At 36.5% G+C, this 25,237-nt stretch overlaps 1 protein-coding gene across 3 annotated transcripts in view; it reads left to right on the top strand.

Annotated features, from left to right (window-relative positions):
• Positions 1-25,237, top strand: part of LOC116176836 (trafficking kinesin-binding protein milt) — a 69,611-nt gene that overhangs the window by 12,731 nt on the left and 31,643 nt on the right. Inside the window, exon 1 of one of the 3 annotated variants that reach the window (XM_031495644.1) lies at positions 3,369-3,433. The exons of 1 other annotated variant lie outside the window; for it this stretch is intronic. The gene's annotated coding sequence lies outside the window, so the exon portion shown is untranslated. Of the gene's footprint in view, positions 1-3,368; positions 3,434-25,237 lie in introns of those variants that run through there. One more of the 3 variants, XM_031495645.1, reaches the window with a different exon arrangement.

Below are 25,237 nucleotides of genomic sequence, written 5' to 3'. Positions count from 1 at the left end.
ACGGTTTTTTTGTTTTTTTACAATAACTTTTTTTGTAAGCGGTACAGAAAAAATTCCTTCCTTGGTACAAGACTCGACACCATAACGAACCAAATAGCGAAAAAAGTAGAACAATAGCTTTTAAGATAAAAAACTAGTAGCGTCGCAAAGTTAGCGGACGGACGGACGGACGGACGGACGGACGGACGGACAAAGTGGCCACAATAGCGCATTTTTTTTTTTTTTTTGTGGAAATGCGCTAAAAACACTACCGAAAAATCTTATCTTCAAGGCATTAAGTTACTCCGCGCAATCTTTGACTCACCCTGTACATATTTCGTATTTGAGGGAAATTATACATTTTACCCTTACTGGGCGCAGAAAACAAGGTCTCGTGGGCCTTATGTTATCTTCGACATTTGATGAAATTTTAACATGTCCAAAAACCGGGGATCACAATAGCTACCTACCTAGTTCGAGCTAGGAAGCTAAAACTTGGGCACCCAAAGTCAAAAGAGATCGTTCAAATTTTGTTGATTGATACAGCTGAAAAAACACAGAATTGCAATTTTATACGTAATGAATATTATCGGCTATCCAGAGCTTGTGAACAATACCTTCATTGTACGTGTTAAGTACCTCGGTTAGCTGATTAGTGATTAGCTCAATTAATTTTAATCGTTCATACTGCCGATTCTGTATACAGCACCAGGGGTAAGTCTAAGTAGCGTATTGAAACTAGCAGAAACTTCATTTAATTTAATTCAAAATGTAAAGTTTAAAAATACGCGGGTATTGCCCGAATGTACAAACTTGTTTTGCCGTAGTTAAAGCAGGCGCTGGAAATGTTACCTAGTGGAAAGGGAATTTGATATTTGATCTTGCAACGTAGTGACATTAAGCAAAATTTTTACTCTAAAACCTTGTGGTTTTGGTTAAAATAATTTTTAATTATTTCACGCCAGCGCCTGGTTTAGTTTGTAAAGTCAAAAATAAAGCCAACTCGTCCTGCCATCTTCTTTCACAACCCAACCCACCTACCAAGCAACCGGTGCAAAACCCCAACGAAAGGGCTTTTTACCGACTTAAAGAAGGGTAGCACTGACATAACTCAAATTTTCAAAAAGTACATGGGGGTTGTGTCTAGGGATGGGCGATAACTGTTTTCACATATCGATAAGTATCGGGTACTTACCTATCGATATATTTTACTTATCGATATTCCGATAATTATCGAAATATCGATAGTTATCGATATGTCGATAATTATCGATATATCGATAGTTATCGATATATCGATAGTTATCGATATATGATTACTATCGATAGGTATCGATATATCGATATGTCGATAGTTATCGATATGTCGATAGTTATCGATATATCGATACGTCGATAGTTATCGCTAGGGATGGGCGATAACTGTTTTCACCTATCGATATAAGTATCGGGTACTTACCTATCGATATATTTTACTTATCGATATGCCGATAATTATCGAAATATCGATGGTTATAGATACACCGATAACTATCGAAAGATCGATAACTGCCGCTATATCGATAAGTATCGGTATATCGATAGTTCTCGTTATGGCGATAGTTTTTAATATATAGGTATCGATATAATATTACCGATAATTTTTTTGAAAGCGTGTCTAAAACTGCATGAGTTTACTTTTATATTTTGGCGAAAGAGCCCGACAAGACAAGAGGGCTCTTTTAACAAAATATGAAAATAACCCAATGCAGTTCTTGCAACTTTAATGGAGTTACCATATAACTGTGCAATTATCGCAGGGCTCTTTAGCTTTCTACAATGCAATTACCGCTGTAATTAAGCGGTAATTGCACGTCTCATTTGAGAGAAATATTCGACGTATCGATAGTTATCGACAAGGATAGTTATCTTATCGAGTTTTATTAATAAAATCCATTTTCCGGTTTATTCTCGTGTAAAGTGACTATTAATAGTTACTCGACGTTTCTTTGCTACCTTTATCAAGAGTTTTTTGTTAGATTTCGTAAATGTCAATCAATTGAAACTGTATATCTAAATTTGAAGTGTTCTTAGCTTTTTCTGTTTTTTTGTGACTGGTCCTCTGTAACCATCAGTCAGATACCGATACATAGGCCATGATTACACCCTTTGATTGTCTTCTTTATTTTATCTAAAGAGTAGCCATTTTGATGCAACATTTTGTTCAAGTTTTTGAAGTGCTTCTTTTTTTGAGCAATCGTCAGTAAGACGAAAAGATCTATTTTCTAAAGATTTTATTACTGCGTTTATTTGGCATGGATGATGATGTGACGTAGCGCTTCTCTTGAGAAAGGGAGCAAAGTTAAGTTTCCGAAACTTCGAGCAACTAAAAATAGTAAATTTACACGAGAGTAAACCCGAAAATGGATTTTATTAATAAAAATAGTAGCGCTCGTTGAAATCTCAACAATAACATAATTTTATCGTACAGTTATCGACATATCGATATATCAATAGCTATCGATATATCGATAGTTATCGACATATCGATATATCGATAGTTATCGACATATCGATATATCAATCGTTATCGACATATCGATATATCAATAGTTATCGACATATCGATAGGTATCGATATATCGATAGTTATCGATCTATCGATATATCGATTTTTTTAGCTCTACCTATTGTTATTCGATATATCGATAACTATCTATCGATACCTATCGATATATCGAAAAAAATTCCCATGCCTAGTTGTGTCCCACTATTCTATTCTTTACAGTTTACACTGTACCCTGCATTTGTGAGTAGTGTACCGTTTTGAAGTAATGAAATTTACACTGATATATTTTACGAGTGGTGTTTTTCAATTGACCATGAAAAAATTCGAAAGTTAGGCCTTCTTGCTCCGTCGATTTTATGCGCGCTTGTTACAACAGTTGCTTATTATGCTCGTTCGTTAATCACATTGTTAATTCCTGTTTGTCTTTCATGAAACTGCTGCTCTGTGATATAATAAAAAAAGGCGTGGGCGTTCGTGCAAATGGAATTTTTATTTACATTTAGTCGGGTCAGAGACGTCTTTTCAAAACGTCAGAAAACGGTCGCGTCGTGTTAATTTTAGTTAATAGTACTAACTACCAAGATCTAGTATTTGTTGAGGCATTAAAAGTGGACCTCCTATTGGCCCACTGCCAAACTTGGACTTAAGGCTTTGTGGAGTTATTCTTGTACGTGAACGAACTCGCGGATATTTTTGCATTTTCCATCACTCACTCACCCATTCATCCGACCTGCGGGCATTTTTTAAATGAAGTTTACAGCATTTTATGATGTGCTTTTATAGTGACTGTTTAAGTTTTCATCAAAATGAATTTTCTTAAAGGGCGGCCGAGGGTGCGCGGCGGTCGCTCGGTCAACATTAAGGATTGGGAAAAACAAAACGAACTGCTTGCCACTTGGAACGATGGTATGTTTTCCAGAAGAGTTTCTATCAATGTGCTTGTCTTGTACCAAAGACTATCCTTGCTTGTACATAATTATATGTGTACCTTTTTGCTTTGCATTGTGTCCCGAAATCACTCGCCCCCCCATGATTCGTTTCGCACTTTCCTTAACGTGACATTGAAACGTGTGTGACTAACTTCTGTCCTGTCTGTTGATAGTTCTAATTACCTAGTAAATCTGTACCACTTTAATAATAACTTACGTAACCTAAATCTCGAAAGATTTTAATGTGGCGTCGAATTCAGAACGCCCCAGAGTGAAAATAAATACGGTGGATGCGTTAACTTTTATTTTTGAACACCTTTACAAGTTCAGTAATTATGTAATTAGTTTGTACATATTTTGTAGATAGTGTTTTAAGGTGTACAGTGTAATTTTTACAGCGATGTCACATGCTGCGAAGAAAAGTCTCTTCTTGGTTCATTGATTGGCAGGTGTTATTTACTGTGTAAGGCTATAATGTCTTGCGTTAGAACGGTCCTACGAGATCTCTTCTGATGAGTTACGTATCTGAACATCAATATAGACACAGACCTTCACCTATGCCTTCGTATAATCAAAATGGGGCACTTCACCTTTTGGTTATCGATGTTTATGTTTAGGCGTTTGATTTTGATTTCTGCATGTTAAACTCGTAGATCCCTAGAGCCAATTAGGAACGATGGCACGAAAAAGGCAACGTAAACAAAAACTGTTTAGCTTCTTGATAGGCTTCTTGGTAGATGATTAATGGATAGGGGGCCTTTTCCACAATCATTTAAAGGCCGCCTGGCACACATTCAAAATCTAAGAAGAATCAAACCCTTAGAACAATTATTTTCTGTAACATTGCGTTGAATTCCTTTCGCTGAGACCTTTCATTAGAGTACTACCGTAAAGAATAAAGCCAGTGCCTCCCCCTCCCCCTCAATTTTGGTAAGAGGGAAGGTCCCCCCCCTCCCCCCCGGCTACAAAATTTGTTGACCGTCTCGCACACTTTCAAGTTATAGGCCTACTGCAATAAATTCCAGGACCGCAGACGTGACTTCGGACGGACAGGCGTACAAAACCCAAAAACAGCACATTTTTTGTAATTCTTAAAAAAATATGGTAGGTATAGGTAATACTGACCTCCATCTCAACAACAAAAATGAAAACAATGTTTTTGTGATGGCAGAAGAAAAGTAGTAATACCCGACACTTTGAAGAACCATATTAATAATTGCTGTAAATCCTTTTTTTACACCTTTTGAAACACGCTTGGATCTGAATGTGTGCTTCCAGGATATCTTCCAGCGTACACTCGTGACCAGTGGCGTAGCGAAGGGGGGGTGGAGAGGGGCGGTCCGTGCCGGGCGCCACTTTAGTAGGGGCGGCAGGGTCATACCTGCCAATAATCCCGGGGCGCTTTTGAAAATAGCTAAAGTAGGAGACGATAAAAAAATCGTCTAAAAATATATTTAATTTTGATTTTGAAAGCAATGACGATGACCATCGACGGATTTGAAGATGCTTTATCTGAAAAGAAACTGAGGCGAAAATACATGACAAAGAGACTCCTGTTCTCAATACTCCAATCTTTTAGATGCAATGTATATCAAGCAATTCAAATATAATTATCTTTGATTCTTGCGTTTCTTTCTTCAGAAACAGTGGTGGGTATATCCTTTTTACCGCAATACAAAAAAAATTGAAAAAGTTAAAAAGTAATCGTAAACGATTTACATAAAGCGCATTTTCACTTGCATTCATTTCCTATTTGTAAGATGCAACTTTTGTTAAAATTGTAAAAATCCGCCCACAAACATGAAAGATAGCGTTGCACATGTACAATCCATTTTTGATGTGCTACTTCAGTTTCAGTTTATAAGAAGAGTTTCATTTCAATGCTTTTCTAAATAAGAAAGTTGGAACTGCGCATGCGCAAACCTAAATTTTGAAGCTAACGTTAGATTTTCCTTTGTTCCAAGTGGCTATGTATCGAATTTCATTTAAATCCCTCCATAAATAAGAAAGTTGGCACTGCGCATGCGCAAAACCAAATTTTGAAACTGGCGTTAAATTTGCTTTTATTCCAAGTGGCTATGTATCAAATTTCATTTAAATACTTTTATAATTAAAAAAGTTTGCAATTCGGTTTATAAATGGTCGAGATGCGAAAAGGGCACTGTGAATTTTGAATCGATTGGACTCAACTTTTGGCATTGCGTATTATATGGCTAAAGCTATGCCCATATTGAATTTCATGCAATTCAGTTCATAACTAATCGAGATGTAAAAGCGATCGGACATTTCTAAACAAAGTTATCGTTCACACGGACAGATAGAGGGACAGACAGACAAAGGAACAGACGGACAGACCAACAGGCAGACGACAAACAGCAATGCAAAATTATAAACGATCTCTAGGATCGTTAATAAACGGCAAAAGTGTAAAATTATGGAACATGTAAAAAACGGTTTTTTGTAAGCGGTACAGAAAAAATTCCTTCCTTGGTGCAAGACTCGAGACCATAACGAACCAAATAGTGAAAAAAGTAGAACAATAGCTCTTAAGATAAAAAACTGGTAGCGTCTCAAAACGAGCGGACGGACGGACAAAGTGGCCATAATAGCGCATTTTTTTAGCGCATTTCCACAAATATAAAAAAAACGCTATTGTGGCCACTTTGTCCGTCCGTCCGTTCGTCCGCTAACTTTGCGACGCTACTAGTTCTTTATCTTCTTAAGAGCTATTGTTCTACTTTTTTCACTATTTGGTTCGTTATGGTCTCGAGTCTTGCACCAAGGAAGGAATTTTTTCTGTACCGCTTACAAAAAACCGTTTTTTACATGTTCCATAATTTTACACTTTTGCCGTTTATTAACGATCCTAGAGATCGTTTATACTTTTGCATTGCTATCTGTCGCCTTCCGGTTGGTCTTTCCGTCTGTTCCTTTGTCTGTCTGTCCATCTATCTGTCCGTGTGAACGATAACTTTGTTTAGAAATGTTCGATCGCTTTTACATCTCCGTTAGTTATGAACTGAATTGCATGAAATTCAATATGGGCATAGCTTTAGCCATATAATACGCAATGCCAAAAGTTGAATCGAATCGATTCAAAATTCACAGTGCCCTTTTCGCATCTCGACCATTTATAAACCGAATTGCAAACTTTTTTACTTATAAAAGTATTTGAATGAAATTTGATACATAGGCACTTGGAATAAAGGAAAATCAAACACCAATTTCAAAATTTGGTTTTGCGCATGCCCAGTGCCAACTTTTTTATTTATGGAAGAATTTAAACGAAATTTGATACATAGGCACTTGGAATAAAGGAAAATCAAACGTCAGTTTCAAAATTTGGCTTTGCGCATGCGCAGTGCCAACTTTTTTATTTATGGAAGAATTTAAATGAAATGTGATACATAGGCACTTGGAATAAAGGAAAATCTAGCGCCAGTTTCAAAATTTTATTTTGCGCATGCGCAGTGCCAACTTTTTTATCTATGGAACTATTTAAGTGAAATTTGATACTTAGGCGCTTGGAACAAAGGAAAATCTAACATTAGTTTTAAAATTTAGGTTTGCGCATGCGCAGTTCCAACTTCCTTATTTAGAAAAGCATTGAAATGAAATTCTTCTCATAAACTGAAATTGAAGTAGCACGTCAACAATGGATTGCCCATGTGCAACGCAATCTTTCATATTTGTGGCCGGATTTTTACGATTTTAACAGAAGTCAAATCTGACAAATGGGAAATGAATGCAAGTGGAAATGCGCTTTATATAAATCGTTTACGATTACTTTTTAACTTGTTTTATTTTGAAATGCACTAAAAATACGTTGTTTTCTCTCTGTCTGTCTTTATTGTAGTGTGTTTTTTATCGGATGCTATACATGGATCATATAGGTATCAAACGAAAGCTTATAGACATAATGTCAAGAGGTGAGCCCCCATCCCCCCTATAGAATCGCTCGCTCTAAAGGTACTCAAGTCCAGAATACACAAAGAAATTTGAACTTTTTTTTTTAAATAAATGATATGGAACTAAAAATAGTCACCAGCTCCTAAAATATGTATATAGAGCGGAAAATCTTGATCGCGCCCCAGGCGCCAACGTGCCACTGCTAGTGACGCCAGCAAACAATTCCGGTAACGGTCTCTAAGAATAAACACTATATCAACCATTCCTGCTTGAGTTTGGAACATTTCTGCAACGTTGATTAAAAAACAATCATACACTGCCGACACTTTACTGTTAATTGTGAGAATTGAACATCTTTTGTTTTATCATGGCACACTTGGGTTCGGAAAAGACCTTTTTTTTACAAATTTGCGTTTCGACCTGGTTTCTCTCTGAAATTTTCTTATGGTATGTCTGGTTTTGTGTATATCAGGGGAAAATTTGTAGTTTTGGCTATCCAGAGGTATAATTTGGTTAGGGGGGTGCCATTTGAAATTTTAAAAAAATGACGAAGGCCAATTAAAATTTTTCCAAAAAGTCGAGGAAAAAGTACCTAACAAATATTATGTAATTGTGGCCTCAGTGAAAAAATTAGCCGCCTGCGCTATTGTTTGATACGCCACTGGTGATACAAAATATTTTAGAAACATGCCGGCGGTAATTGTGTACAATTTTGCTCTTAAGACTTTTTTCGGTATCTTTTATGGTAAATGAGTTATGATCGGAGGGATCTTAGGTGCTACACCCTGTATACTAAGGTTTGCGACATTTCAGTTGTTTTAGACAATTGACTCGTTGATGAAACATGGATTTTCCGTCACCCCCAAACTATCTTCTAATTGATTTTCTGCGCAAGTCTCCCACGTTAGAAAATGATGTGGTTCGTATTAAACCTGTCCTATCCGTTCAAAACCCTTCCTGAGGCGTTCAAAAGCTGATGGCTGTGAAAGTATAGCATATAGCACCATAATTTTTAGATCAATTAAAAAACCTCAATTCGCCGACTAATGACGGCAACATTAGAATTTGTCAGAGCGGAGACTTCCACGGCGATAGTCATTTGAGATGCGAACGACTTCCGGCATAGAATCGTGTCAATGCTGAATGAAAAGTCAACGCTTCCCCCACTTTAGTAAGGGGCTTCATCAGAACAAGAAAACAAAACTTACCAATGAGCCTCTGCAGAAGGTCTTGGAGATCTACTCCGGTATTTACCTTACGAATGAGGAAAACCTAATTCGGAGTAGCCCGCAGAATGCTCGAAACTGGTCTAAGGTAATTCCCATCTCTGCCACAGATGAAAAATTCACCTCAACCCAGGTTCGAACACCCGACCTCCGGATTTATAGCCCAACGCTTTACCAATGAACCACAAAGTCCGTTAGATGTAGTTGCAAATAAACAGACGATGTGTTACAGACTAAGGTTCCATTCTTCATATATTAACGAGTAGATATCAACATTGCGAACACGTACGCGAGTCAAAAATTGTACCTCCCTGCTCGGTACGTTATTTTGGTCACTTTGCCCGTTTTGCCTCGCGTTTTTCTGCCTTGGTCACTATCCGGCATTTGTCATCAAAATCTATTGACGTACTTTCTTCCGTATTTTATGCGCTAGGTCCCAGATGTGTCATTTTCTAGACCACTTGCACACATCAAACGATTATGTGGAGAGAAGTTTCTTTTCGAAATAGGTTAGCATGTTTGTAACTTGTCTCTTTCTTTTCACAGTGGTTTGATGAGCGCAAGATCGAGAATGAGAGGATTTTCGCGTACTAGATTATTAAAAATATATTTCCGTCATATATGAGTAAACAGTCAGAAATAGAACTTACATAATATAGCGATAGGTAAATAAGTTGTGGTAGTCGGACCTGTCTGTCGAGGTCCGTCCAAGTTCCAAACTTCTATCTATTATTATATCCTTGCCCTATGCCTCTGGGTTGACCATTCCTTTCACTTTGTACGAATATTCCACATTTTCGAAACCTGATGCTTTCAGATCGGGATGGTGCAGTAGTACTGCATGTGAGGCAACAAATGCTTCCTTTTAAGGGTTCAAGTACCTATAGATTTTAATTACCTCACTTAATACGTGCTTCTCACATTTATCTCATTTACAATTGCCTGTAGATGCGTGATTTCCGTTTACGATTGAAGGGAAATTAGTACCCTTCATTTAGTGTTGTCTTCCACACCTTAGACTGACGTGTTATTTTTAGCATTTTTGCTGGTGGGTTAGTGACCTTCTCAACGCCATAATGGCAGACGAGGAGCATTAAAATGTATTGTAAGTGTTTTATATTCGCCCTAAGGCAATATTTAAAACGGAAAATTTAATATCGTTGTATAAATAGATTTCTATAAATATTGTTGTCTTGTCAGTGTTGGAATCTTATACGTTTCGTATTTCTGTGGGTGCCCAAAACGAACTCAAATAGTTAATTTGAATTTGTCACACTTGATATTCAAGTTTAATTTAATTACGCTTAGACACGAAACAACCCTTATTTATCTATGTGAATCATTAAAAAGTTTCTTGTACGAAATGACGTTTAAATCGGGTTTTTTAAAACATTGTTTTTGCAGACTTAATTCCCAAACAGACATAAAGCACAGGCAGATTAAGAAGACATGTTTACTTTTTGAGGACATGTTGTTTCTTTTACCCAGTCACACACAGTGTGTGGCTGGCCCATCAAAAACTTTATTGTTTTTGTATATCTTATGAACCAAATCATCGAGCAAATCATTCACTTAAGTAAAATTCAGGATCTCCCCATAGAATATAATTGAAGTTCAATTGAAATTTCAATTATATTCTATGGGAATTTCAATTGAACTTCAATTGTATTCTATGGGAAGATCCTAAATTTCAAATTTCTGCTTACCTCACTCACTTTCGGAAGATTTTATACGTTACTCGCCAATTCTACCAAAGTTACACAGAGGCTCGCTAATTTGGTTAACACTGTATATCACGTTTTGGGAATCAATAAATCAACTTTGATATTTTCCCCATCAAAATTGGTTTTCCTGGAAAATTTGTCCGCGAGTGCACCGTGCACCATCCTGTTGAAACCAAAAGTTCTAACTTTTTTTTTGTGTGCCGTATATTGCTGTATTTGTAATAAAAAATGCTACTCAATATAGTGTGTCCTTTTCTTTACGGGCCATGTTAAAAAATAAAGTTGGTAATGATTTCTCCGAAACAAAACATTGTATTGAAAATCTCTCGACGGCAATGAGTTTTTCTCGCATATCTTCTGAAGTAATCAGATTTTTTTACTCTTCTTTAAATCATGATAATATATTAATAACTAATAACTATTTAATAGCGCATCTTTTCACTAATTTGACTATCGTCGTATCTTCTATGGTTTCGGAGATCCCCATGATACATAATGAATGGCTTCTTTGATTTTGAAGCTCAATCAAGTCCATTTACCTTTGAATGACAGGGTTTAATTTCGCACTGTATGCCATAATGGAGCGGATTTTCTTGTCTTTTTTTAAGAATCATTATAATAAATCTACTGCTTTACCCTATTCGTGACCGCGATCCTATCCGAGCAGCTGTCTATCTTACTTTAGCAAATCCTGAAAATAATGGGCCTGTTTCGTTTTGTAGCAAATATTCTAGACATCCAGATATACATCGAGGCGTCATAAAGGATTAGTCGCCGTTGATAATTAACAAAAGCCCATGTGAAGCGGTCTTTCCGGAAAATGCGAGAAGTCGATTTCGGAGGTATTCGGAATTCTCGAGAATGTCCGAGAACGTTCTAGAAATTTTCTATTTGCCATATAAGTGCATAACGCGTTTAGTTAGTTCCAACATCGATCCCGAAGTGAAATATTAAGTTCGCGCTCGTGTTATGTGCTAAAATGTGAGTGGTAAAATAAAAATTAACTGCTATAAATTAATCCATTTCAAGACCGTTATATAAATAAATAAATAAATAATAACCTAATTAAATTTACGCTACAGTCTGTTTTATTCAATTTGTTTTGTGACAGTGCGTACAGGGTGGTTCCAATTCGTGACTCACCATTGGCACCTCGGCGGTGAGATATACAGTGTAGGTTAAATGGGGTTAAAATGGCCTCTTTGTGTGAGTAAAAAAACGCATTTGAAATTTGTTGAAATAACTAAGATATCAACGAAAAACTAGGAGGACATAAATGAAAAATAATGGCATAAGTCTCACTCTATACTTTTACATACCTACATTTACAAGAAAAATTTCAAAATCAAATGTCTTACATTCATTTCTCAACAAAACATCTTATTCCGTAAAAATACAATATGGCGTCCATAAGAAATAAGAAAGTAGTAACCTGTAGCTTCCACATCTAACTGACAAAATAATTAATTGATTTGAGAAATAATAATCTATTATGAGCTGATTTTGAAATTTACATCATTCATATCTTGCCTATGCTAATAACATATTCAAAAAGTGAGAGGGGAGTTTTTTTCACGTAGATTTCATTGGTGCATGCAAATTTTTTATTAATGTTACCTTTTTAAGGGTTATACAATCAGTATCATTAGATCATTAAGAAATAGCCAATAGAAAGAAAGGTATGGTTCATTGGTTAGCGACGCACAATAAACCTTTGTTTCTATTGGCTATTATTAATGATTAACCGTGAACTAATAATCTATAAACCCACCATATAATACATAAAAATCTGGTGTCACGATGGTTGTGGTTGCACTCCTCCGAACCGGCTCCACTGATTTTTATTAAAACATTTTTTTTGTATATTTGGAAGCGAGTTTGGAAGGGATGAGAATGGGTCGTGAAGTATTGTTGTGCAAACAACGTCATATAGACGTTATTTCGGTCTAAACACCAAAAATAATAACGGGGCATCCTGTATATGAGAATATTTTTATTTATTAAGTGTAAATCTGAATAAGCATAAAGTTGGTTTATTTTACTTCTATTTGTGTCTCACTGCGTTTTTCATTTTTTGAATTGTTTATTTAGATTTGCGTATTTAATTGTAAAAGCGAAATTGGGTGTGAATGTAGGGACGTCTGGTCGTTTGCGGTAAGTTTTGTTATCAGAGGAAATTTAATTAACAAGTGATCGCTGATAAGAGAAAAGGTGTTTCGAAGAATTGCGCGTTATTTCACCGTAAGTGGGGACGCGTTCCTTCGAAGATGGCGTTATCAAGTCTGATTGGTTATTGACGTTTGTTTAAATACCGGAATCAACCAGAAACGAGAAATTTGTTTACGCTAATTTCTCGGTTTCGAGGATTTTTTTTATTTTTAAATATCGACCGCGTGCGTGCGGGGTATTATGTCCAAACAAGGTTTATACGCTTGTATTTCTTTCAGATATTTTGTTTTAACTGATATCATATTGGTCAGCAACGAGTTACAAAGATGCCACGTCTTTAAATAAGTTTTGGGTATACCCTAGTTCCGATTTTGCAAAACGTACTGATCCATCTAATTTCGCATGTAGTTAGTAGAAAATGTCGCATATAAAAAAATTAACGATTTAAATCTTATGATGCTTAGAAATAATTGGATCATTAAATTAATTAATTAGGTATATAACTCGGTATATAAAAAATGGTATGTGTCGATTCCAAGAAGATGTAGATTGTGCGTGACTGCGGGTAGTGGGATCTTTGTAAATGTTATTTAAGTAGAGTTCCATAACAATAAATTATTAACAAACAAAGAAATGAAAATTTCACCCCTTTTTTGAGTGTGGCTGCCAAATGAAACACGTTGGACCCTCGGTTCATTTGGAAAAAAGCGGCTTGTTTTGATCCATTCTACCACGCATTTCTTTTACATACTAATGTATAACACCGTGTATGTTTCGTAGATATGAGAATAGATCGTAAACTGTATTTCAAAGTGCGTCGGCGGCGTGCGAGGTGAGGCGGCACAGCTAGGGAAATCACGCGTATATCCCCACGGTGTTTGCGGTCGCACTCCTCCTAAACGGATCTCAAGCCAAGCGAGCATATGTCCCATCGAAGAACACGGGATTTCCCAAATGCGGTACGAGGTTCGCGGTATCTGCTAGTACAATATACAGTGAGCGGCTAAAGTATTGGACAAATTCATTTAAAAACCAGGTGTTGGGTTTTAAAAAAATGGTCGCATACGTCTATCATAATTTGTTGTTGCGCATTTTTTACACTAAAGACTAAGTGTGTGGCAAAAAGTTGATTTTTTAAACGGAACAGTATTTCTACGAAAATAGATTTAAATACTGTTCAAATCAAGTTTGGTATCAAAATCTACCTTTGGGGCACACTGTATATTTTCTCTTTAGTGGAAAAATCCGCAAGAAAAAATTATGATAAAGGTGTGGGAATATTTTTTTTAACCCAACATTTTTAAACGAATTTGTTCAATATTTTTGCCGCTCACTGTATATTTTTTTTAATTGAACACCGATTTTTTTACGTTTTATATTTTTTAAAGCATTCTAATAAATAATAATAGTAGTAGTTCAAATTATATGCATTAATGAATAATTATATGCGTAACTTAAATCGAAGCAAATTATTTGACAAATAACAATTACGTCACCAGTTGATTACCGTATCCAAGCTGTACAACTCCAACACGGCGTTCAATATTCCTAAAGCGCTGTGAAAAATCATATTTTCTTCAATTCTACAGTTATTACTTGAAAGGCCAAATGTTTTATGTTTTTGGGAAGCTTGAAAAAATGCAATTGATATAAAACATGAAAATGGATTTTCTTTTAAAAAAAATGTGCTGTATTTCTTTACTATAACTATCTATGGTTAAAAAGTTTCGGTGTACAAATGAATTCCGATGGCAATGATTTCCTATGAATACCGACTGAATACCGATGACTTCCTATGAATACCTGCGATTTCCTATTGAATTCCGACGATTTCCTACACCTACGAATACCTGCGATTTCCCATTGAATTCCGATAACTGGCGGCGACTTCCTGTTAAGTTCTGTGAATACCTACAGCTTTAAAATGGATTTGTATATTGTCCAATTAAAAGTTTCATTAAGAGTTTTTTTTTAATTGAATTTCGAGGGTTAAAATTTCAAAAAAATGTCTGCGTAAATAAGACTGTTGAGTGTACCTTTTCATTCCTAGATATTTTTAGCATTCAAAACATGCAACATTTTCAAAATATTTCCCATGATTTGCAAACTCCCTCTCTACACATTAGAATATTTTTAAAATTTGCAAAACATTTGATACTTTTAAACAATTTCATGAACAGTTTTTTTTTTCAAAATTCTCTGCTAATCTCAAAAATCTCGTGCGCATTTCACAAATTTCCGATTTTATACTTCTTCAAATTTGGTTTGAGAATGCACTCTTGGAATTTGGTACGATTAAAGGAGTGTTCTCAAAATGGGATTCTCGGTAGTAGATTCAAAACTAGGGAATGTGCTTAAGTACTACGTTCGCACCTCCAGGTGCAGTGTAGGGTCTGATGGACTAACTAAATGCATCTCTCTTACTACTTGCGTCATTCTCCAATAACGTAAGTATTAAAGCACAACATAGGCTTCGTTCATACGCGGCGATAATCGCGCGATTCCCACACCGATCCCGCACGATTTGGAACATTTTCATGGTTGACAAGCATGTACTGTATCTCCATAAGCACCATACTTGATATTTTGCCATTAAATTGTGGATATTTCTTTGGAAAAAAATTGCTGTTTATAAATACCTAATACACGTAAGGCGAAAATACACTTTATCCTGTAACTTTTGCTGAAAAACTTAGATGTTGATGTATATTAGTGGAACAATGTCTGTCCCAAAAAAGTATGGGGACTACTTCGAACGGTCGTTGACAAATAAATGAGTCAAGCCTGTATAAATAACCGTGTGAGTTACACGCCCTATTTTTACACCCCGTAATACATAGCGTTAGGTTAGTATTATTAATTTTACTGCTTGGATCACCTCAATTTCGAGCCGGCGACAACTTGTAGATATTTCAAATTAGTGTAAACATTCTAATTAAATAAAATACAGCGCGAATAAATCGCGGTACGGTTAGTCTAGTACACGAAAACTAGTATGTAATTTAACACGGTTTAAGAATTTCTTCTCGAGATGTGTACAGTTAGTTACTACCATTTCATTTATTCATTTATTACTTGAGAAAGTTAGGAAAATTACGGAATATGTAATTTTATAATGTCGTTAATTACTTGAAACGTTTTCGTGCGAACGTTTTTGTGGGACCCATTCTTCTCGCCGTTGACGCTCGCGATACTTATACCATTTCGGTTTTTAGAAACCGACCGACTACCATTTATAATTTCACGAAAAAAAGGGCCATTTATATATTGCGTAAAGGAAACAATGTAACGCTTTAATTCGAAATCGTTCTTCGAAATTCACATGATTTTAAGTAGCACGTGACCGGCAAGGTTACGTTTAGATTAACCTGTGAAGTTATTTCTGGTTTTGCTTTGTGCCTAAGTGAACTTATACTTTGTGCTAAAATGTGTGAGAAGATGGTAAGTGCAACTTAAAAAGGTGTAGGTACTTTATTAGTTTAGTGTGGAAATGCGTGTAGGTAATGGGCGCCGGCGATTAATTGGTTTTGGTATAGGAGGTGAGTGCGTTTCCTTTTTCATTGCCGAATATTCAGGAGAGAGCATTGAATCAGAACCGTTTCGTTTTTTTTAATAATCTCTGTCGATCGCACTTTTGTTTTGTAACAAGGGCGTTCCCAGTCAAGGTTGTCACCAAGAGCGCGTCGTGCCTTTCCGAGATTAGTTCACATTTTTCTGTTTTCAATAAAATTGTATGTAAACCATGGCTGAATTAAAATGTTTCAAGATTCTTAAAGAAAATCGTAAAGGTGTAGAGTTTCCACATTCGTTGTACATCCACGGATTACATTTAAGATTTTTAAATTTTAATTTAAATATGGGCCAAAGGGAACCTTAACTAGATGAATTTCACTTGGTCATAGATGCATTCGTCCTCAGCAAATCGGGGTGTACGTCAAAATTGTAATCGGTTCATAAATAAGAACGATTGGGGCACAGCGCATCGATCCGAAAATTCGAAAAAGAAGTCAAATTTTAATGTTTGCTCTAACCTCAGCCCTAACACTCAATACCCATTGAGTTTCAAGAATTTTTCCGTGCACAACACTATCATACCGTGATCAGATTTCTTCACAATCTTTGCTTAGGGCTCCAAAGGGAAAGGGTGGGAGAGAGTCAACGTGTTTGATTCCTCCGGTACCCCGATGGCTACTGGGGGCTGGTTGCTCAGGGTTTCCTGACCCCCTTCAGCAAGTGAACGGGAATATTTTAGGATGGGAACGGAGTTATGGTGCTGAGAGGGAAGAGCTCCAGCATTCGCCTCGTAGATTTCAACATCATGCTAGCATTATGCGAAGCTACGTATAGAAACTGTGGCAAAACTCCACACGGGCCGGCATTATTCACCACCACCAATAAATATATATGTCTCGCTCAGAGGATTCATTTTTCCTCTGAGTACTCTCCTCCCATAAACCGTTTTCGAGATATTCGGTCTTGGTCTTTTGGCAGCTCCAATGAATATATTTCTCCCAGACGCCCTAATCGCCCTCTGTAAGTACCCTCCTTCGACAATCCGCTCTTGAAGTATAAGGAAATATAAGCAATCACGATAAGGGGTCGATGAGGAGGAACCCGTCAGAAAGAAGGGCGATAGTTGTTAGAAAACAGTTCCTCGTTGAGACCTTTAATTAGAACACCATGTAAGATAAAATGATTTTATACCCCCCCCCCCCCCCACTACCCTTGAAAAGGAGTCGCGCGTGAAAGTTTCGTTGGGACCTTTCATTAGAGTACCATAAAGGGTAGAACGTGTGCTCCCCCCCCCCCCCCCCCCACATTTTTCAATAGTTTTACGCGTCTTGACGATCTTTCCGCCCTTTGATAGTGCCCTCCTCAGACACTCCGTTCCGCAGATATTGGCACTGAAAGTTGTGGCATCATCAGTAGATATGTCTCTTCTTGTCTTTCCGCATTTTGTATTCTTTATTTTCATCTCGAAAAGCGTCCACATACGAAATTTCGTGGAAATCAACACTTTCACATTTTGTGTCCATGCATAGTAATTTTATCCCAGAACAAGAGAAGGATAATAAATAAATAAACGACGTCATCACCAGAAGAAAATGGCATACCACTTTAAATCAAGATTTGGCGTATTTATATTCATTATTATTTAGTTACTTTTTAGGAGAGCAAGTTGGCAGATTCGGAATTTATTTTACAATGTTGCCAAACGTTATTTTGTTATTTGTTGACATTTGACACTTTGGTTCGGTTTTTGCGTGGTTTATAACTTCCGAAACATTTACATAATGCCGCAATGCCCACATTCCTCATTTTTCTGCTCACAACGGCAGCGATACGTTATAAACAAAATGCTAATAATACTACAGACTTAGTAGACTGCACATTCCTTGAACCCGTAGCAGCACAGTAGGAAGGGCTTTTATTTATGCACAGTAGGTTGGTTTCACACAGAGAGCCCAAAAAATTATCTCTGAATTTTCTTGTTCCTCTTGACGGTAGAAACATAACCTAAAAGTGTTTCCTAAATAAAAGATTAATATATCAGCATTCCTTAGAAATATTTGGCAATGCCGTGTATTGTTGACGTCATCAAATCAATGACGTGAAACCCTATATGTAACGCGCCCCTTTTTAAAACCCCACCGTTGAGCGTCAAAATGTAACAGTTACATTCTAGGGTTGAAATACCTTGTTTATACGATTTAATTTGTTGTATTTTTAAATACTGTAAAATTTGTACAGGATGGTTGAAATTCGTGGCATTGGAATCTTCGCAACGGGGAGAGATATAGTGTAGGTTAAATATGGGCAAAGTTGACCTTTTTGTGACTAAAAAAAACGCTTTTTCAAATATTTCAAATACGTTTTTTTTGTCACAAAAAGGGACAACTTTGCCCCAGTTTAACCTACACTGTATCCGTTACAGAGATCCCAATGGTGAGCCACGAATTTGAACCACCCTGTACAGGGAGAATTTTTCCGTCGGCTAGTTCACGATTTTAATTGCAATTTGCTTTTTAGGATAGTGGACCTGTTCTATTTATCTGAAAAATAAAATTACTTGCTTGCATTTCTCAAGGAAATTTAAAAACACATCCAAATAATGACATATATTAACCCAAATTCGAAAAAAATTAAAGCTACCTTCATTTACTAATTCTACTTTCTTCATTTAAAATTCTGTTATCGAGTCGTGTTCTGACTAATAAGTGGCCATCTCTTTAATTTACCCAACTCGGAGTAACAAAAAAAAAACAATCACTAGTATTTAGCAAATTGGCATTTCTACATACGCTAAACAAAAAGTCTACTTTTAAACATATGACGTATACACTCCAATACAGCACTGAATTCACTACCCTATCTTTTAAAAGACAATTCATGAGCTTAAGAAATAGAACATTTTGAACCTAACTATTATGTATGGTTTTCATTATTTTTATTTAAAATGAGTGTTCAATGCAAAATAGATTTATTTCCTACGAGGTGGGTTCAATTTAGGATCTAAATAAATAGATTTTGATAATAAAGTACCGTTCTTTAAGGACTGATCAAAATTAATTCTGTTTACCCTTAAAGGCACGTGAATGGGTTGAAATACAAATATAAACAAGTATAAATTGTACCAACTCTTGTGCAGATAAAGCGCATTTTTTAACCGAAATAGCTTTTGTTTTCACCAATGGATATATTTCTTGCAGACGTCTCAATCGCCCTTTCTGAGTACCCTCTTCCGACAATCCATTCTTAAGGTATAAGGGAATATACCCGATAAGAGGTCGAGGAGGAGGAGTATGGTTGGTAGAATTAATTCCTTTCGTTGAGACCTTTCATTAGAGTATCATGAGAGATAACATTAATGTTTAAACCCCCCCCCCCTCAGGCCACGTCGCATGAAGGATAGAGCATGTGCACCCCCAATTTCCTAAAGTTTAACTTAGTACCACTAAAGGCATGCGTATGCAAAATCTGAGACCAATTGGCTGTCGTATGTAAAAGCTAGACAGCGAAATTTGATTGCCGTCTGGCACACCTTCAAGGTATAGGCTACCGACTGCAAAAAATTCCAGGACTCTAGGACCATTCCCCTAGAAGTAGTTCAAAACGGTAGAAGTGGGTTCGGACGGACGGACAAAACGCAAACAATAGCACATTTTTTTTAATTCTTAAAAAATGCGCTAAAAATGAGAAGTATAGTATCAACTACCCCGTGCTTCTTGAGCATTTTACTCAATCACGGACTTCTTGGATAGCGTATTTCAAAAGGTAATTCCAGTACTTTTCTCGGACATTTTCAAGAAATTACACAATTTACGGCATCCAATAGAAAATTTAGCGATGAAAACTAATTGATTGAAAGCAACTGGTGAAATTTTACGCCATTTACCGTCCACATTTCTACGATTTCCGGTATCTGTATTTCGCGAGTAATTTTTATCTTACTTAAAACGTCCAAGACTTATTTCATATCCACTCGTATAGTTCGAATTCCCGCACTACATACGCTCAACTACTTGCATGAAATTTGTTCGACAAACTTGTTCCAACTATTTCACGAATGTTCTTTAGCGAGCCTGCACGCAAAGAAAATATTCCTCGACCTAACTGGATTTGTTATATCTCGTCAGAAATGATTTAATTTTTTACGCCAAAAATCAGGGATGGTCAATTTAAATTGTTTCTTCTTTTACCGCCGCACCCAACCGTTTTGCAGCGGATTTCCCTTCTTGTTTTAACTGTAATCACCCCGCGGCTGAACTATAACACAAAATACTATTACCCTGCTATACTTCTGCGGACTGTCGATTTGGTTTTTTGACCGCACAACGCGATTCTCACATGGTCTAACCCCTAATTTCTTCCGAATTTTTTTTTCGTCGCACTTTCGGGACTTGACGCCTAACTTATTTTGGACCGCGCACCTAACGGTTCGACGACCAAAAACGGAATGCCTGTAGCTATCTCCCACCACTTACTTCCCAAGTATCTTCAACTGCATGAAAATACGCTCCAAAATAGCCGCTGATCGGTTCCACCAATTGGATTCATTTCTGTTTACCATTTTGATCTTGAACCCAATATGCCAAAGCGTCTATTGCGAAAACCACGAACTCAGTGGTTCTTGTGCTTTAAATAATAGCGGATGGGAATCCGCCCTACGATCACGCATGACCCATTAATTCTGCTTTATCTCGCGACTTCCTGCCTCCACCAAATTTTCACACGCAAATACCAGTCAGCCCCGTACTCAGGAACTATTCGCCCAAAAATGTACGCAAAAAATTTTGAAGAAACAACACTTAAATTACATAAATTTCTCACCTAAAAAAATCGAACAAATATAAAAGCTTTCCCGGACTCCCGTTACATTTGCATTTTATTCGTATTCGTCATTCAAACTAGGTCTATGAACTTTTCAGATTTAAAGATGCAGTTTCTTATATTTAATTGTATATTCTATTTAATATTACTTTTCCGGTTGGGTTAGAGTGGAAGATTCCGGAAAAAGTTGGAACAGGACAGGTTAAAAAGGAGCGCGCCTTTAATACTACTTTTACAACACTGCATACGATCAATACGACCCTTGGCATATGGTGTTTGTGATTGCATATAGAATAAGAGTTGGACATTTTGTTTGGAACACTTCAAAACTACAATTTTTGCAAGTTTTTTTATTGTATCCAAAATTATAAAAAGTTTGCTGCCAATCTACGTACGTCCTATCCAAGAAAACATTGACGGACAGGGGGTATGTACTTGTAGTTGCTCGGTTTCGGCGGCTGAGCCGCCTCACCTCGCACCCCCCATCCAAGAAAACGAAATTAAACTATGTGTGTAGAACTTTATAATTTTGAATACCATTAAAAGTCTTCTTTAGAAATGTTGTTTTGAAGATATATTCAGTGTTCCAGAGAAAATTTCCACCTTGTATGTACACCCACTAGTCTGTAAACCCTTGTTAAATTTGTATTTGACATAATGTGGACACAATAACAAAAGATACAAAACTAAGTATAATTTGCGAGTCTGTTCTGTTTGTGGTATGTAACTTCGGTTTATAGCATGTGTATTGTCGTGTAAACTACGCCATGCGGACGTTTTATTAGGCACCTACAGTCATAATGGGTCACCGTGTATATGTATTTCAATTATTTTAAATGTTAAAACTTTGTTGCAATTTGAGATTGGGCACCGATCAAGTTGAATTCGAGGTCAATTTTGTTATAAATCAAGAGTTATTAGTTGATCACCTTGTATTTTATTTGTTTGTTCAAGTGTATTACGTGTGAATTTAAACATCTGGAAATAATTGCGTAGGATTTGTAAAAGTTTATCTCCGGTCATAGATAGGAAGTTTTGTTATCGCGGCGTAAGCTAATTAGTTTCCAGATAAGAAAGCACAGGTGCAGTAGATCATCGAACGAACCATTCATTCGTTAAGGAAGTGAAGACGGATGATGACCAGTTGTTTAAGTCTAGTTAAGCGTAGGCGTATATTACGTTTGCGAAGATGTTTAGTCGAACTGTTGCGTCTATCGCTTAGATAAAATATTTCCCAGTGCCAATGAGTTTTTCTGCCATCAAAAAGCCAATTTTAAATCAGTAATTACAACGAACCCAGTGTCGTCTTGTTTTTATCGATCGCTTGTTGCGTGGGGTTGGTCTTCTGTCCTTAAGTACCATTCTTTGATTAAGGTTGAATAAATTTGTTTAATCTTTAATTTATCTTTAATTACCTACATTGGGTGTTAATTAAAAATGTGTTAATTTGCTGAATTTCTTCTTGTTAGTAAACTCATTGACGCATAAAAAGTGAGCGAGACTCAATTTGGTCATTGAATTTTTACTGAATTTCCATTGAGATACTATGGAAGTCGTGTAGTCTCACTAAAATTCTTTGCAATCTGTTCTACCAACCAAGAAAAATCTGTAGTTCCAATTGAGGTTTGTTGGAATCTCACTCTTGTCACTTGAAAACAAAAACTCCAAGAATAGTATGGAAAATTCGAAGTGTTCAAATTTCTATCCCCCTTTTCCATGTGACTCCAGTCAGTCGCTGACTGACTGTCCAATTACCAAAGTAAAGTAAGTGAGAATGTTGTTGTCATTATGTCATTTCTATAGGGTTGAATTTAATGGGTTAATTAGAAGGCTATCACAAAATCCCGATGAAAGATGCCTCAAATTCTGGGGAAAGTCGTCGTCGGTGTCCCGATACAATCTCCAGACTTTTGTTCGCTCGCCTTCGATTCCCTTTCAATTTTTGTTTCGTAATGAAATCTAGCACGATTTTATTATTAGTAGAGCATTTAATTTCAGGTCAATAGATTGAACGGATCCCTTCTAAAAAAACTTTGAGGGCAGTCGTGCGCAATGAACAATGTAAAAAATGAAGATAAGTAAATAATTTAATATGATTGGCATTGCAATTGCTGTGCGCTTTCGCGATCCGTCTTCAATAATTTTTTTAAACAGCGTGTCATTGTTTACGTAATAGTAATGCTGTGAACGCACACTCGCATGCACGCGACTCGATCTGAAAACTAGTTGAGAAAGACGTCGAATTCCATTGATAACTTACCATAAACTCCTTCCCATGTGCTCGCTAGTGGAATTCGAAGCCCGTTATTCCCATGCGTTTTAACGTCCACGATATTATTAGATTACTTTGACGTTCTCTTAATTGACATGCAGACGTTATCATCGAGTGTCGCGTGGGTTATTGACGTACAAAGTGTAAGTTGTGGCTGCTAGTAAAAGGGGTTTGTTCATTACGCATTCTATTTGAGTGATATGAGTCATAAACTTAACTCGCGCGGATTACTGCCGGTGTGAGGTAAGCCTTGATTAGTAATTGTGCTTGTATGAAATGATCGACGTTACTGCAGTGGCATATCCGACCATGTACTAAAATTACAAACACGTCCTTATTAACTTAAGTGATTGTCCATGTTACAAAAGATACATAGATTTTTTTAAACAAAAAATTGACAATTCGGTGTTCCACAAGGGTCCACAATCAGGTTCGGTGCTATTACTAATTCTGTCCTTAACACACGTAAAGAAATTAAAATAAATTAAATCAATTATGTAACTGTGTAACCACAATGCATCTATAGAGAAGTTGTCCAAGTTGCGAAATTTTGAGAGCTGATCTCGGGTAAATTATCTTAATTAAAATGACAATTAAAATTAACTTTCCTTTTTGTTCAAAAAAACTGCATAAGTACAATCATTAAATATTATTAAAGATTTGGTTGACTTACGTATCTTAAGTGTATATTGTAACTTTTTTTTTTCCTGCAATAAAACCGAGAATAAAACAATCAAAATTTGATTAACAAAAATACGGTTTAAATTGTCTAACTTTTTATTCGGCATTAATTACCTCAAATAATTTGTATCGGTATTATGATTTCCTTCATTGTCTAAAAATAGACACTATTTGCCTTAATGTCCCCAACATTTCCTGTAGATTTCCCCAAAATTTCCTCAAATTTCCCCCGAATTTCCTGTAATTTCATCCATTTCCTACATGTCCTCGAAATTTCCCATATGAGGAACAAGATTACTTATTTTAGGGAACAAATATTTTCTTCATTACCAAAAAATTGCCACCACTTCCCTTTAGTTTTCCCAATATTTCTAGCATTGCCTTAAAATTTACACAAAATTTCTCCGAATTAACGTGAAATGAGTAACGAGACTTTCTTATAGAAACTTTATTTCCCTAAATTTTCTTATAGATTTTCTCAAAATTCCCTCATTCCTTTGAAATTTCCTCATATTTCCCCAAAGTTTTCCAACATTTCATTGGGGAAAATAAATTTTATGCACATTAACATAGCCGGCGGAACGGTACGGTAGTCTCGAGCGCCACCAGGAGTTGTTTCAAGGTCGGTGGTTTCGAAACGGTGCAGTTGCCACAGGTAAGCTAATCATAGAACGGTCACCCAGGCCAGGTGACAACGATAGATCACTGGCGAAACCCTAAACAAAATTACGGCACACTGAAACGGTAGCAATCTTTTTCAAGCGGGAACGGAAGCAAAATTAAGTATCGGTATCTACTGGGAAAACAACATTAAGGACAATAAATGCCCTCTATAATTAACGGAATGTAGTAACACATAGCGCGGTTGTCATATTCATTTTTTCAAGAGAAAGGAGGGATTGGAATCGGATAAATTACATTAGATATGGATTGATGGTATTTGAGGTTAGCTCCGATAATTTTACAGCCAACAATTTTCAAATATGATTCGGGCACATTGTGTAAAGGTGAAGTGAAATAACCTACCTATAGCACAATAGGAATGTCTTGTAGTGATGGGTAGCTGGGAAATTTTTACTGTCACAGCGGTAGTTCGTTCTGGGCACCTACCAAAAGAAATTCTGGTTTATTCACACCAAATATTAAATCAAAAATAAACTCCACAATGGGCTAGCGTAAATATTCAAAATTATAAATTACATTACACACAAACCTTAGCATTTTGACTATGCAATGAAATCCCCTCAATTTAGCATAACCCCCTAATCAAGAAAGATCGCTCAATTTGATTCGAATCTTAAAACAAATTTCCACAAATGAATTGATATTCCGGACAACAATTCGGCCATAGGACCAAGTACAAGTAAAAAATATAAGGCAACTCTTACCTTGCATAAATTATGCTGACGCTTAAAGGTGACCTCAGTTCTGGCATCCAAAACCTGCAAATAATCAAAAGAAACTCCAAA

The sequence above is a fragment of the Photinus pyralis genome, unplaced genomic scaffold (assembly GCF_008802855.1).
Source record: "Photinus pyralis isolate 1611_PpyrPB1 unplaced genomic scaffold, Ppyr1.3 Ppyr1.4_LG7, whole genome shotgun sequence".
NCBI classification, from domain to species: domain Eukaryota; kingdom Metazoa; phylum Arthropoda; class Insecta; order Coleoptera; family Lampyridae; genus Photinus; species Photinus pyralis.
The sequence above is the reverse complement of the archived record's forward strand: the minus strand, read 5'-3'. Positions and strand labels throughout refer to the sequence as shown.